General features: G+C 30.7%; 1 long non-coding RNA gene across 1 annotated transcript; it reads right to left on the reverse strand.

Moving 5' to 3' along the window:
• Positions 1-11,121: 11,121 nt before the first annotated feature.
• LOC145970123 (uncharacterized) lies at positions 11,122-12,188 on the reverse strand. Its single transcript, XR_014438331.1, has 3 exons — positions 12,031-12,188; positions 11,550-11,662; positions 11,122-11,283 (listed from the first exon to the last, which is right to left on the reverse strand). It is a non-coding gene; the product is annotated as an uncharacterized LOC145970123 (long non-coding RNA).

Raw genomic sequence — 12,188 nt, forward strand, 5'->3', positions numbered from 1 at the left:
ATAAAAACTGGAACTAAACGAACAAAAAAAATTGTTTTTTATGACATCAAAAAGTAATATACAGGGTGAGCCATTTTAATTAACGCACGCAATTATTTCGGAAACAAAGCATTTTAGAGAAAAATGTTTCAGACAAAAGTTTTATGGTTTCGAGGGGGCCATAAGATGGTATCATTGGTTTGACGTTGAAGAGTTATTTGAAGGTCACATGAAGGTCAACTTCAATTTCTTAAATGGAACCTTCTATTTGTCATTGCATATTCTTATAGCTTATCTCGAGAGCTTTCCAAAACACTATAATTAAGTACCTTTTCGTTAAGTACTTTTTGAGTTATGAGGCTTGAAATAATTTCTTAATTTTACATAAACCGTAAAATATCTTGTAAAATATTCATTTTTCGATTATCTTACCTTAATACTTTTACGTACAAAATAATGAGAGGAATCAACTGGTGTAAAGAAAACACATAGTTGTTTTGAAGAAAAAATATATAATTTGCAATTAACAATTCCATATTTTTTCTTAAAAACAACTATGTGTTTTCTTTACATCAATTGATTCCTCTCATTATTTTGTACATAAAAGTATTAAGATAAGATAATCGAAAAATGAATATTTTACAAGATATTTTATGGTTTATGTAAAATTAAGAAATTATTTCAAGCCTCATAACTCGAAAAGTACTCAAGAAATACTTTATTATAGTGTTTTGGAAAGCTCTCGAGATAAGCTACAAGAATAAGTAATAAAAAATAGGGGGTTCCATTTAAAAAATTCTAGGTTACCTTGCTCTGACCTTGGCGACGCGACGCCACCCAAGGTTAAACTCATAGCACCAGTAAATAGATGTTTTGAAATCCTACAACTTTGGTTCGAAACATTTTTCTCAAAAACGTTTCGTTTTCGAGATATTTGACCGTTTCTAGACTTTTCTAACACCCTGTATATATACATGTGCGATATACTTAAAATATTCAAAACGTTTCATAAAAACTGGAACTAAACGAACAAAAAAAATCGTTTTTGATGACATCAAAAGGTAATAAATATGATAATTTATTACCAGTGCTACAAAAACAAATGATACGCTTATGCAGCTACAGAGGCATAACATTACATTGCAAATCTTAATATGTTATATTTACACGTATAAATGTGTAAATTAGCTGAAGCTCTTTTCATACGTTTCCTGCTGCATAACTTATATGCACTTGATATACAGGGTTTAGCAAAAGTGTGGAAACCCCTTAATATTTCGAAAAATACGCATTTAAAAAAAAAATGTTTCATACAAAAGTTATAGGGTTTTATGTGGCGCATTACACAGCAACATTATTATGACCTCGAATAGTGTTGTCAAGGTTATGTGAAGGTCACCTCCAACTTTTTAAATGGGACACCCTATATGCTTTTGCATATTCTTGTAGCTTATCTCGAGAGCTTTCCAAAACACTATAATTAAGTTAGTTTTCATTAAGTACTTTCCGAGTTATGAGGCTTGAAATCATTTCTTAATTTTCCATAAACAGTCCATCAACCATAAAATATCTTGCAAAATATTCATTTTTCGATTATCTTACCTTAATACTTTTATGTACAAAATAATGAGAGGAATCAATTGGTGTAAAGAAAAAACATAGTTGTTTTTAAGAAAAAATATGTAATTTGCAATTAACAATTACATATATATATATATATATATATATATATATATATATATATATATATATATATATTGTATATACAGGATGTCCCATTTTAAAAGACCCACTCAAATATCTCAGAAACACTGCGTTAAATCGAAAAATGTTTCAAACAAAAGTTGTGTGGCTTCAAGGGGGCCATAAGATGGTGACAATGATTTGACCTTGGAAAATCATTTGAAGGTCATGTGAAGGTCAACTTTAAAATCTTAAATGGAAACCCCCATTTTTTATTTAGTATTCTTGTAGCTGACATCGAGAGCTTTCCAAAACACTATAATTCAGTATTTTTTCATTAAGTACTTTTCGAGTTGTGAGGCTTGAAATAATTTCTTAATTGTACATGAACCATAAAATATCTAGTAAAATATTCATTTTTCGATTATCTAACCTTAATACTTTTACGTACAAAATAATGAGAGGAATCAACTGGTGTAAAGAAAACACATAGTTGTTTTGAAGAAAAAATATGTAATTTGCAATTAACAATTACATATTTTTTCTTCGAGACAATTATGTTTTTTCTTTACACCAATTGATTCCTCTCATTATTTTGTACGTAAAAGTGTCAAGGTAAGATAATCGAAAAATGAATATTTTACTAGATATTTTACGGTTTATGTAAAATTAAGAAATTATTTCAAGCCTCATAACTCAAAAAGTACTTAACGAAAAGGTACTTAATTATAGTGTTTTGGAAAGCTCTCGAGATAAGCTACAAGAATATGCAAAAATATATAGGATGTTCCATTTAAGAAATTCAAGGTGACCTTCATGTGACCTTCAAATGACTCTTCAAGGTCAAACCAATGGTACCATCTTATGTCCCCCTTCGAACCAAACAACTTTTGTTTGAAACATTTTTCGATTTAACGCAGTGTTTCTGAGATATTTGACTGGGTCCTTTAAAATGGGACACCCTGTATATATATATACAGGGGTGTCAGGGAAATTTTTACCCACGCGAAGTAAGGAGGTAGATTGGCTCAAATTAAGAAGGAAGGACTTGTACTGTTTTGTGATATTCGCAATAATTAACGAAAAATTAAATAAAGAATATCGGCCAATCTGCGTGAGTAGAAGCGCGCGGCGACGAGAGTCGTCCCACTGTAATCTTATACTAGGCACGCGGCGAAGCGATGGGCGGATCGCTCTCCGAGACATGATGGTGGCGTGCGATATATCGCAATACCGCGCCGAAAAATGACCCGTCCTTTCAGTGGCGAGAAAATGATGCGCTATCATTTCCACACCACCTTGCGGTAGATAGCATGGTGCGCTTTTTTTATAGTGGTTTCCCCCATAGGCCTATTCCACTCTCAATTTAAATATTTGTGAAAATTGTTCAAAATGCCGTTACTGTACGCTGAATGTATCGTAAATGTAAAAAATTGATGATGACAGTACCTTCACAAAAATTGATCCGTGGTTGAAAATCCCTCGATAAAATGTGTTACACACGTTGGTAATGATACGGACGTAATCCATTACACGTAAAGCGTGATGTACTGCGTATCGCGAAAAACCAAATTCCCCACACGGAACAAAAACCTCTAATGGATGTTCACTAGACGTCTACCATGGAGATTCGAAACCTCCATTAGATGTCCATGAAACGTCCCGTAAACATCTACTAGACATCCACAGTTCCGCATTTCATACCTCCATTCGACATCCATTAGACGTATTCATAGATGTCATATGTACGTTATATGGAGTAATTATAGATATTGAATGAAGCGTTCATGGATGTCATATGTACGTTATATGGAGTAATTATAGATATTTTGTGGAGCTCTTATGGATGTCAGATATACGTTATATGGAGTAATTATAGATATTTTGTCGAGCTTTCATGGATGTCATATGTACGTTATATGGAGTAACAAATAGATAATGAACGGATCATTTTCGTTTATTGGCTGGACATTTACTTGTCCGACTTATAAAATCGATTTAATATCTGAAATTACTCTATTGAAACTGTATCAGAAATTAGATCGAAGTAATACTTTTAATTTTATCTGTCGCATTTTTGCAAGCTTTATATAATTCTCATGACTAAAACTCAAGTACGAGAAAAATAGCGCACCATAGCGATAAACGAACGAACTAGCGCGATTACTGATTTTACAGTGAAATTTTACTTCCACTGACTATAATTATTAGTGAGATATAAGATAAAGTAACAAAAAATAATATTTACCAATACTAGGAAAAATAATTAATAAAAATGATTTATGTTAAGAGAAATGTGTACACATCTATCATACATCCATAACCGACGTCTAATGAACATCCATGATGAATTTACAAATGACATCTACCGTGGAGATAATATGGATTTCTATTAGAGATCCATTGAACATCCACCGTGGAGATAGAGGTCACATGGAGGTATGGAGGTTATATGGACCTCCAATGGATGTCATGTTCCGTGTGGGACACACACACACACACATATATATATATATATATAATTATAAATTACATAATTATATTCCACAAAATAATAAATGTCTGTTCTCTTTATTAAGATTAATATATAATATGTCAAAATATATTATGTTTAAACAGATTAATGAAAAAAATTTTACAATATTTTTACCTTTTGATGAATATTACAAAATTTTTCACAATCCACTTGATTGTTGTTAAGTGTCACACACACAAGTCTGTGTTTTTATTATATAATAAATGTACTTGGCGTCGAGACGCTACCGCGTCGCTTGGTAATAACCTTTAATATGTCACTTCTCTTCCTTGTTCCGCACTATAGTTTTATTTATTTACTTATTTATTTATTATTATTATTTTTATTTTTATCATTTTTATTTATTTATTATTAATCTGTGTTTAATAACCTGACTGCTTAACGTGTCACTTCTCTTCCTTGTTACACTATTCCGCACTATACTTTAATAAATTTATCTTTCATACGTCCGTACACACATACATATACATATCACACGTATGTACGCACATGCACACATATGATTTTGTCTCTTAAAGCATTGTACATATCGAAGCAATCGTATACGCAGCGGTATGAACGCCGCTTGAGGGACAAACTCGCTTTGCGTGTGTGCATGCGAGCATATGTACGTGAGTCTGAACCTGGAAAAGGAAGAGAAAGAACGAAAAATGTCACAATTCTGATATTCGATCGTCATTTCTCAGGATTGACTGCACCGATTTTATTCAAACAGGTCGCAATCGAAAGCTTGTATTCATATTATATCATAAAAGTGTCGTTAGATTTTTGATTACGGCTTTAGTTTATTAAATATCTTAACCGAAAGTTTACTTGACGCGAAATTCCGGATAAGGTACTTGGTAGCACCGCGTCGAGAACAGTGACTCTCAACTCAATGCTTGGACCTGTTTTTTATGTACTTGGCGTCGCGACGCTACCGCGTCGCTTGATTATCGGCAAGTTAATTACAATTTTCTTCTAAAATGACATATATGTCATATGTTATATCGTAATATATGTTAATGTAATATATGTTATATCGTAGTTATATCTCATATAGCGAAGGACTAATTTAATTTAATTAAATTAATAATAAAGTAAATGATAAAAGTAAATGTAACTTGTAAAACTGGAGATGTAATTTATTTAGAATTAAATTCTTGCTTTATGTCTCAAATAGGCAGTACATGAATAATTTTCCATTTATCATATTGATTCGAATCAGTTTAATATTCTGAATCTCATCTGCTTGTATCAGATATCAGAAATTAAAGTGATAGAAATTAAAATGATAATTACTATATTTTTAGTCTTTTCTTCATATTCGCGACTTTATATATATTTCTGACAGAAATTAGATTACGAGAAAGTACAGCTCACGTAGCGGTAAGTGAAGGAATTATCGAATCATGCAAACTCTGTTCCGTTTCTGCCATTAATCTGCTATCAGAGATTGTGTGCGCAGATTCTGCTCGATTTTTGTTATCAATTTGCTATCAAATTGCGCCTCACAGATCCTGTTAAATTTCTGCCATCAATCTGCCGTCAGTTATATCAGCAGGCTCTACTTGATATCTGCCGAGAATTTGATATCAAATTTCATTGCGCAGATCCTGCTCGGTTTCTGCAACCAATCTGATATCAAACTGTGTTGCGCAGATCTTGCTCGATTTCTGCCACCAATGTGCCGTCAGTTACATCAGCAGGCTCTACCCGATTTCTGCCGACAATTTGATATCAAATTTCATTGCGCAGATCCTGCTTGGTTTTTGTTATCAATCTGCTGTCAAAATTGCGCCGCACAGATCCTGCTCGGTTTCTGCCATCAATGTGCCGTCAATTATATCAACAAGTTCTGCTCGGTTTCTATTGACGATCTGTTGTCCAGTTATGTGAACAGATTTTGTTGTATGTCTGCTGACATGCTGGCAACATGATCGAATATACCAATTCCTCTATGCAAACTGTAGTCTCTCTGCCTTTAAAATTTGTAATGGGTGTTTGACAAAAATCTGTTCTAACAGATTTGGCTATCTGGGGATGTGATTCAATTGATTCTTCGACGTACTCAGTAGAATCAATGCTAATGCTTTTTCGTCTCTTGATGTCCACACATCACTATTTTCGGTTGTACGAATTTCGACTCCACTCGTATATTTCCACAGTTCCTTGCATACGAGTATACTTTTTATTTGAATCTTCTATGATTCGTAATTAGTGTCGTTCAGCTTCTCGATATTTTGCGTTCCGATAGTAACCGACATGGCGTGCTTCTTCAGAGCGTTACTTCTCAGAAAGGCAATAAGAATTAGACTATACTCACGCACACACTTTTCTTCTCTTTATACCCTGCGTGCCCTGGGTCCATAACCTGTCTGAGTTTAGGTTGAAATAGCACACATCTAACTATATAACTATACCCAATAAGCAATTTGCGCGCAAATTGCCAGCAAATTGACGACAAATTTGATCAAAACTTGGCAGCAAATTGGCATCAACTATGTCCGCAATACGCTCGTGTTTTGCTGGCAAATCTTGCTAACAAAACCTGAGTGCAAATTGGTAGCAAAACCCGAACAAAGCTTGTTGACAAGATTCGACGACAAATTGGCGACAAATTGTGAGCAAATCTTGCCGACATAACCTGACAGCAAATTGATGGCAAATCACGAGCAAAGCTTGCTAATGCTTGACGTCAAATTGTCGCCAAATTGTGAGCAAACCTTGACATTCCGAAGCCATTTTATGGATATTTAATTTTTAGTTTCTAATTTTTTCTCTTTAAATAATTGAAATTATTTATACGTAGAAAAAACTTTATTTTATTTTATAAATATAATATTGTATCATATACAAGTTTTTTATATTCAAATACACATATCCCTAACAGCACATGTAGATACTGAGAACTTGTATGTATTTTATGTATATATATTCATATACAGGGTGTTTCAGATCACCCGTCCACCGCTTTTCTTTCAAAAACTAAGCATTTTTGAGAAAAACGTTTTAGACAAAAATTGTATGGTTTTGAGGGAAATATAAGATGGTGTCATTGGTTACACCCTCAATAGTCGTTTGAAGGTCACGTAAAGGTCACTTTCAATTTCTTAAATGGGACTCCCTACTTTTCATTGCATATTCTTGTAGCTTATCTCAAGAGCTTTCCAAAACACTATAATTAAATATTTTTTCATTAAGTACTTTTCGAGCTATGAGGCTTGAAATAATTTCTTAATTTTACATAAACTATAAAATATCTAATAAAATATTCATCTTTCGATTATCTTACCTTGACACTTTTACGTACAAAATAATGAGAGGAATCAATTAGTGTAAAGAAAAAACATAATTGTCTCGAAGAAAAAATATGTAATTGTTAATTGCAAATTACATATTTTTTCTTCAAAACAACTATGTGTTTTCTTTACACCAGTTGATTCCTCTCATTATTTTGTACGTAAAAGTATTAAGGTTAGATAATCGAAAAATGAATATTTTACTAGATATTTTACGGTTTATGTAAAATTAAGAAATTATTTCAAGCCTCATAACTCAAAAAGTACTTAACGAAAAGGTACTTAATTATAGTGTTTTGGAAAGCTCTCGAGATAAGCTACAAGAATATGCAATGACAAATAGTAGGTTCCATTTAAGAAATTGAAGGTGACCTTCATGTGACCTTCAAATAACTCTTCAAGGTCAAACCAATGATACCATCTTATGGCCCCCTCGAAACCAAACAACTATTGTTTGAAACATTTTTCTCTCCCGGGCTTGGTTTTCGAGTTATTCTCCATTAAAGGTTAAAATGATCCACCCTGTATATGTATATATATATGTACGTGTGTGTGTGTGTGTGTGTGTGTGTGTGTGTGTGTGTGTGTGTGTGTGTTGTATAATACACAAAAATCAGTAAAAATAAGAAAATATAATATAATACATAAAAATAATTTTAAAAAGCATTGATACTAAAAATATTGATAGAAATTTAATTAATAATAATTTAAAATTTGTTACATTACTGTCAAGGTGTAATAAAAATAAAAATATATAAAAACATATTATAAAAGAACGCAAAGTAATAAGTATATATAAGTATATTATAAAATATTGTTTAAAATTATGTTATTATTATGTTAAATTATTTAAATTGTAGTTATAGAAGTAATTTTATTATATGTAAATTATAATTATATAAATAACTTTAAATTTTATTTTATTAAAAATATCTTACCAGAAACTGTGGCTAATCCTTTCCCTAATACTGGTTCAAAAAGTTTATACATTATACTTTTATCCATACTGTTATGCAAGATTACCTACAAAAGTTGTGTTATGTCAAGTACTTTTAAATGTATATCTGTTTGTGTTTAGATATTTAACATATTATATTGAGATAAAATTAACTGTAGAAAATTATTTTGATTACATCAGTGATGAGTTATTATAAAGAAATATAAAAGTATTATTTATTTGAAATAGACAACAGATTCTCTATATATAGATTTAAATTATTCATGAATATATAATGAAACAAACAAACGCTAATCTTTTTACCTGCATTTGGTCTGGTTCATATATACCAATTACTAATTTGTTGCCTAGTCAAAACTTGAATGGAGATGAGTAATATTCGGTCCATTTAATAAAAACATTCAAAAATTCTAAAAAATATTTTATGATTTATTATGTAAGATAATTTATTATCAACTTCTTGTTACTTTGAATTAATGCTATGTTGGTGATAGTTAATTTTTGAATAAATATCTCTTTATTATTACCTTCAGAATTCAGACGAAGAAAATAATGGGCACTTCCAATAAATGGAAAACTCGTTGAGCCGTTTAATATATTTATCTTTTTAATTATATGTAGGCGATGATTATTTAAAATAAAATAATATATATAGAGCAGTAAGACCCAAAAGTATTAATGAAGTAAATATCATTATCATTAAATTAATAATACAAATTTGTATTAATGTATTTTCTAGATATTTTTCTTTTATTTTGTCTTCCTCTCCTAAACATATAGATAAATACATAATTACAATTTATGAAATAATGGAGATACTTTTTTTAGATTAGAAAGTAAATAGAGATACATTAAATTGAGATACTACTTACCTTATCGAAAAGTATGGGTATTTGTTGTTACCGTTACACTTGCTACGATTCGCGATTACAGAACAGAGAGACACGCAATATATATGTGCGATACACTTAAAATATTCAGAACGTTTCATAAAAACTGGAACTAAACGAACAAGAAAAATTCCTTTTGATGACATCAAAGGGTAATAGATAATAATTTATTACCAGTACTACAAAAACAAATGATACGCTTATGCAGCTACAGAGGCATAACATTAGATTTCCGGGAAAGCCACTTATGCGACTCTTGAGTTGATAAGTTAGTGGTATTTCATAAATATTAAATTAATATAATAGAAGTAAAAAATTAGAAAACCAACGAAAAAGACCCAAAAGTAAAAGAGGAGCTTTCTACATCCACGTAATTAGTTCTCGATAATGTTAAAAGAAAGTTCTCTGCATAAGTCTATACGTTTATATTTATTCATGTTATCATTACTGCTCTTAGGCTTGAAATTTCATAAATCTATGTTCAGAATTAGAATCAGCGACATCAAAAACCTTACGTATTTTTGAGAAAATAAACATTTTTTATATTTGACCGTCCGTTGCCTGCCAGGAAAGCTACTTTTGTGGCTTTGAACAAATCTCAAAATTCTTCGCAATGTGTATGTCATTTACATGGTTAAATTTTTCGGAAAACACGTTATTTTTGATGAAAAAATGACCGCAGCCTAAAGGTTAATATAAGGTTAATATAATTTTATAATTGCGTCCAACGGAGCGCGCACACATTACTATACGCATACTACAGGGTAAGGTGTCCGAGATAATTTTTTGCACATCCGAAGTGTGAAGGTAGATTGGCTCAAATTAAGAAGGAATATCCTCTACTATTTTCTGATTTTTGCAATAATTAATTTCTTAACTTTTAGGCTGCCGGCATTTTTGAGATATAGAAATTATTTTCCAGAAATGCTAAGTCAATGTCAATTATAAGCTTGTTAATATGTTAATGACTTTATTAATAGAGGTCAATAAACATAGATCTATAAACATTCCTAAGCATGCGTATAGCGGAAATGATAATGCTTATTCTACTGTGTTATTAAAGAATGTCAATTTGTATTTGCATAGTATTACGTGATATATGTACAGTATAATGCATAGATTATTGATTAATAAAAAAATGGATCTATTATTAATATTAATAATTAATATTATAATGAATTCTCAAAAAAAAAAATATATATATATATATATATATATATATATATATATATATATATAATACGTTATCATATGTGAACTTTAACATCATGTTCCTACTAATGGATAGAAACACTAATTTAATAAATTAACAACAAGTTATTTAATTACGTAATACATCTGATTTTTCGTGGTAGGAAGGTCAAGTTAATAAAGGTGTTGAAAATTTATCTACCAGTCTGCGTATTCAGAAATGAGATTTTCGATTGGATAGAGAACGAAGGATAGACGAGGATGATTCTGAATTAAATTTTCCGATACTTCCCACACAACATTATGTCGTCTTAAAGATGTCTTAAAGACGTCATGAAATTTCTAAAGACGTCTTAAGAAGTTATCAGAATTACATCTTTATGACGTCTTTAAGACGTCTTATGTCCCGATTTAAGATATCTATCGGGCATTGTTTTAAGACGTCTCACTCAAGACGTCCCAATCAAGATATAATTAAATGTCTCACTCAGGATGTCATAAAGACGTCTCAGACATTTCAATTAAGACGACTTTTAGACGTGCGTAATTCGGTCGGTACAATAGCTGCATATTGATTTATTCTATAATAAATAACACAACTCATGATTTTAAGTTCATTTCTTTATTATATTTTGGTTGATACAAAGTTTTCAATGGTACAACTAGTCTAGTAGCATCAATACGCGATGATGACCAAGCATTCCATTGCGCACATCGTCACAATCTTCATTTTGTTGAATAAAATCTTCATATGTTGTCATAGTGCTGTAAAAAAATATACAAAAGATAATTAATATATTTTTTTTTTACAATATAGAATTTAATGTTTTACACACACACACACACACACACACAAAATTAAATATATAAGTGAAATATGATATAAGATGATATACATTTACATATATTAAAAAACATATATTAATTTCAATGTTTTCTCATTTTCAACACTAAAAATGTTATGCAGCAACATTATACAGCCCTATTGTTTTTTAAATAATATCGTATGGAATTTTCAATAATTTACCAACCTTTTTCTCCTTATTTCTTAAATAGTTGAGGCGATCTCCCGCATGTCGTAACCATTCTTGGATGGTCTTTTTAATATCGTGCATATTACTTTTTTCATCGTCCGAAACGTATGCTGAAAAACGATTTGTTACATAATTATTAAAATATTTTGTGCTTTAATTCCAATAGTTAGAATAGGGTAGTCATGAAGTAAAGTATAGCTATAAACGTTTGTAACTTTTGGAAAGAATATAAAAATTTTGATCCGTAAAAAATTGGAAAGAGTATAAAGTGTAGAAGAATATTTGAACGAAATTTGAAGTAAGATCTTATTAATAATTCTGAAGAAAAATTTAAAGTTAAAAGTGCACGTTACATCTAAGCATATGTTAGATACTATCTCGAATACTTATGTTCGAATACATTAAAGGTGCAACTATTTTTAAGCAATATTACATAAAAAGGAGAAATAAAAATATATCTTAAAGAAATAATAATTACCCATAATAACTGTGACAAAACTTGTGTCCTTAATTGCCGTTGATCCTTTTTGGCCTGTCCATGATAATTTGCGGCACAATTCATCCGATAATGTGTACTTTATAATATTCCTTGTCTTGTGAACGAAAGTGTTTCCTCCAATTTTTGCAATTTTCCGT

This window comes from Camponotus vicinus, unplaced genomic scaffold, assembly GCF_025532165.1.
Source record: "Camponotus vicinus isolate PSW18456_S1 unplaced genomic scaffold, iyCamVici1.0 SCAF_4, whole genome shotgun sequence".
In the NCBI taxonomy this organism is placed as follows: Eukaryota; Metazoa; Arthropoda; class Insecta; order Hymenoptera; family Formicidae; genus Camponotus; species Camponotus vicinus.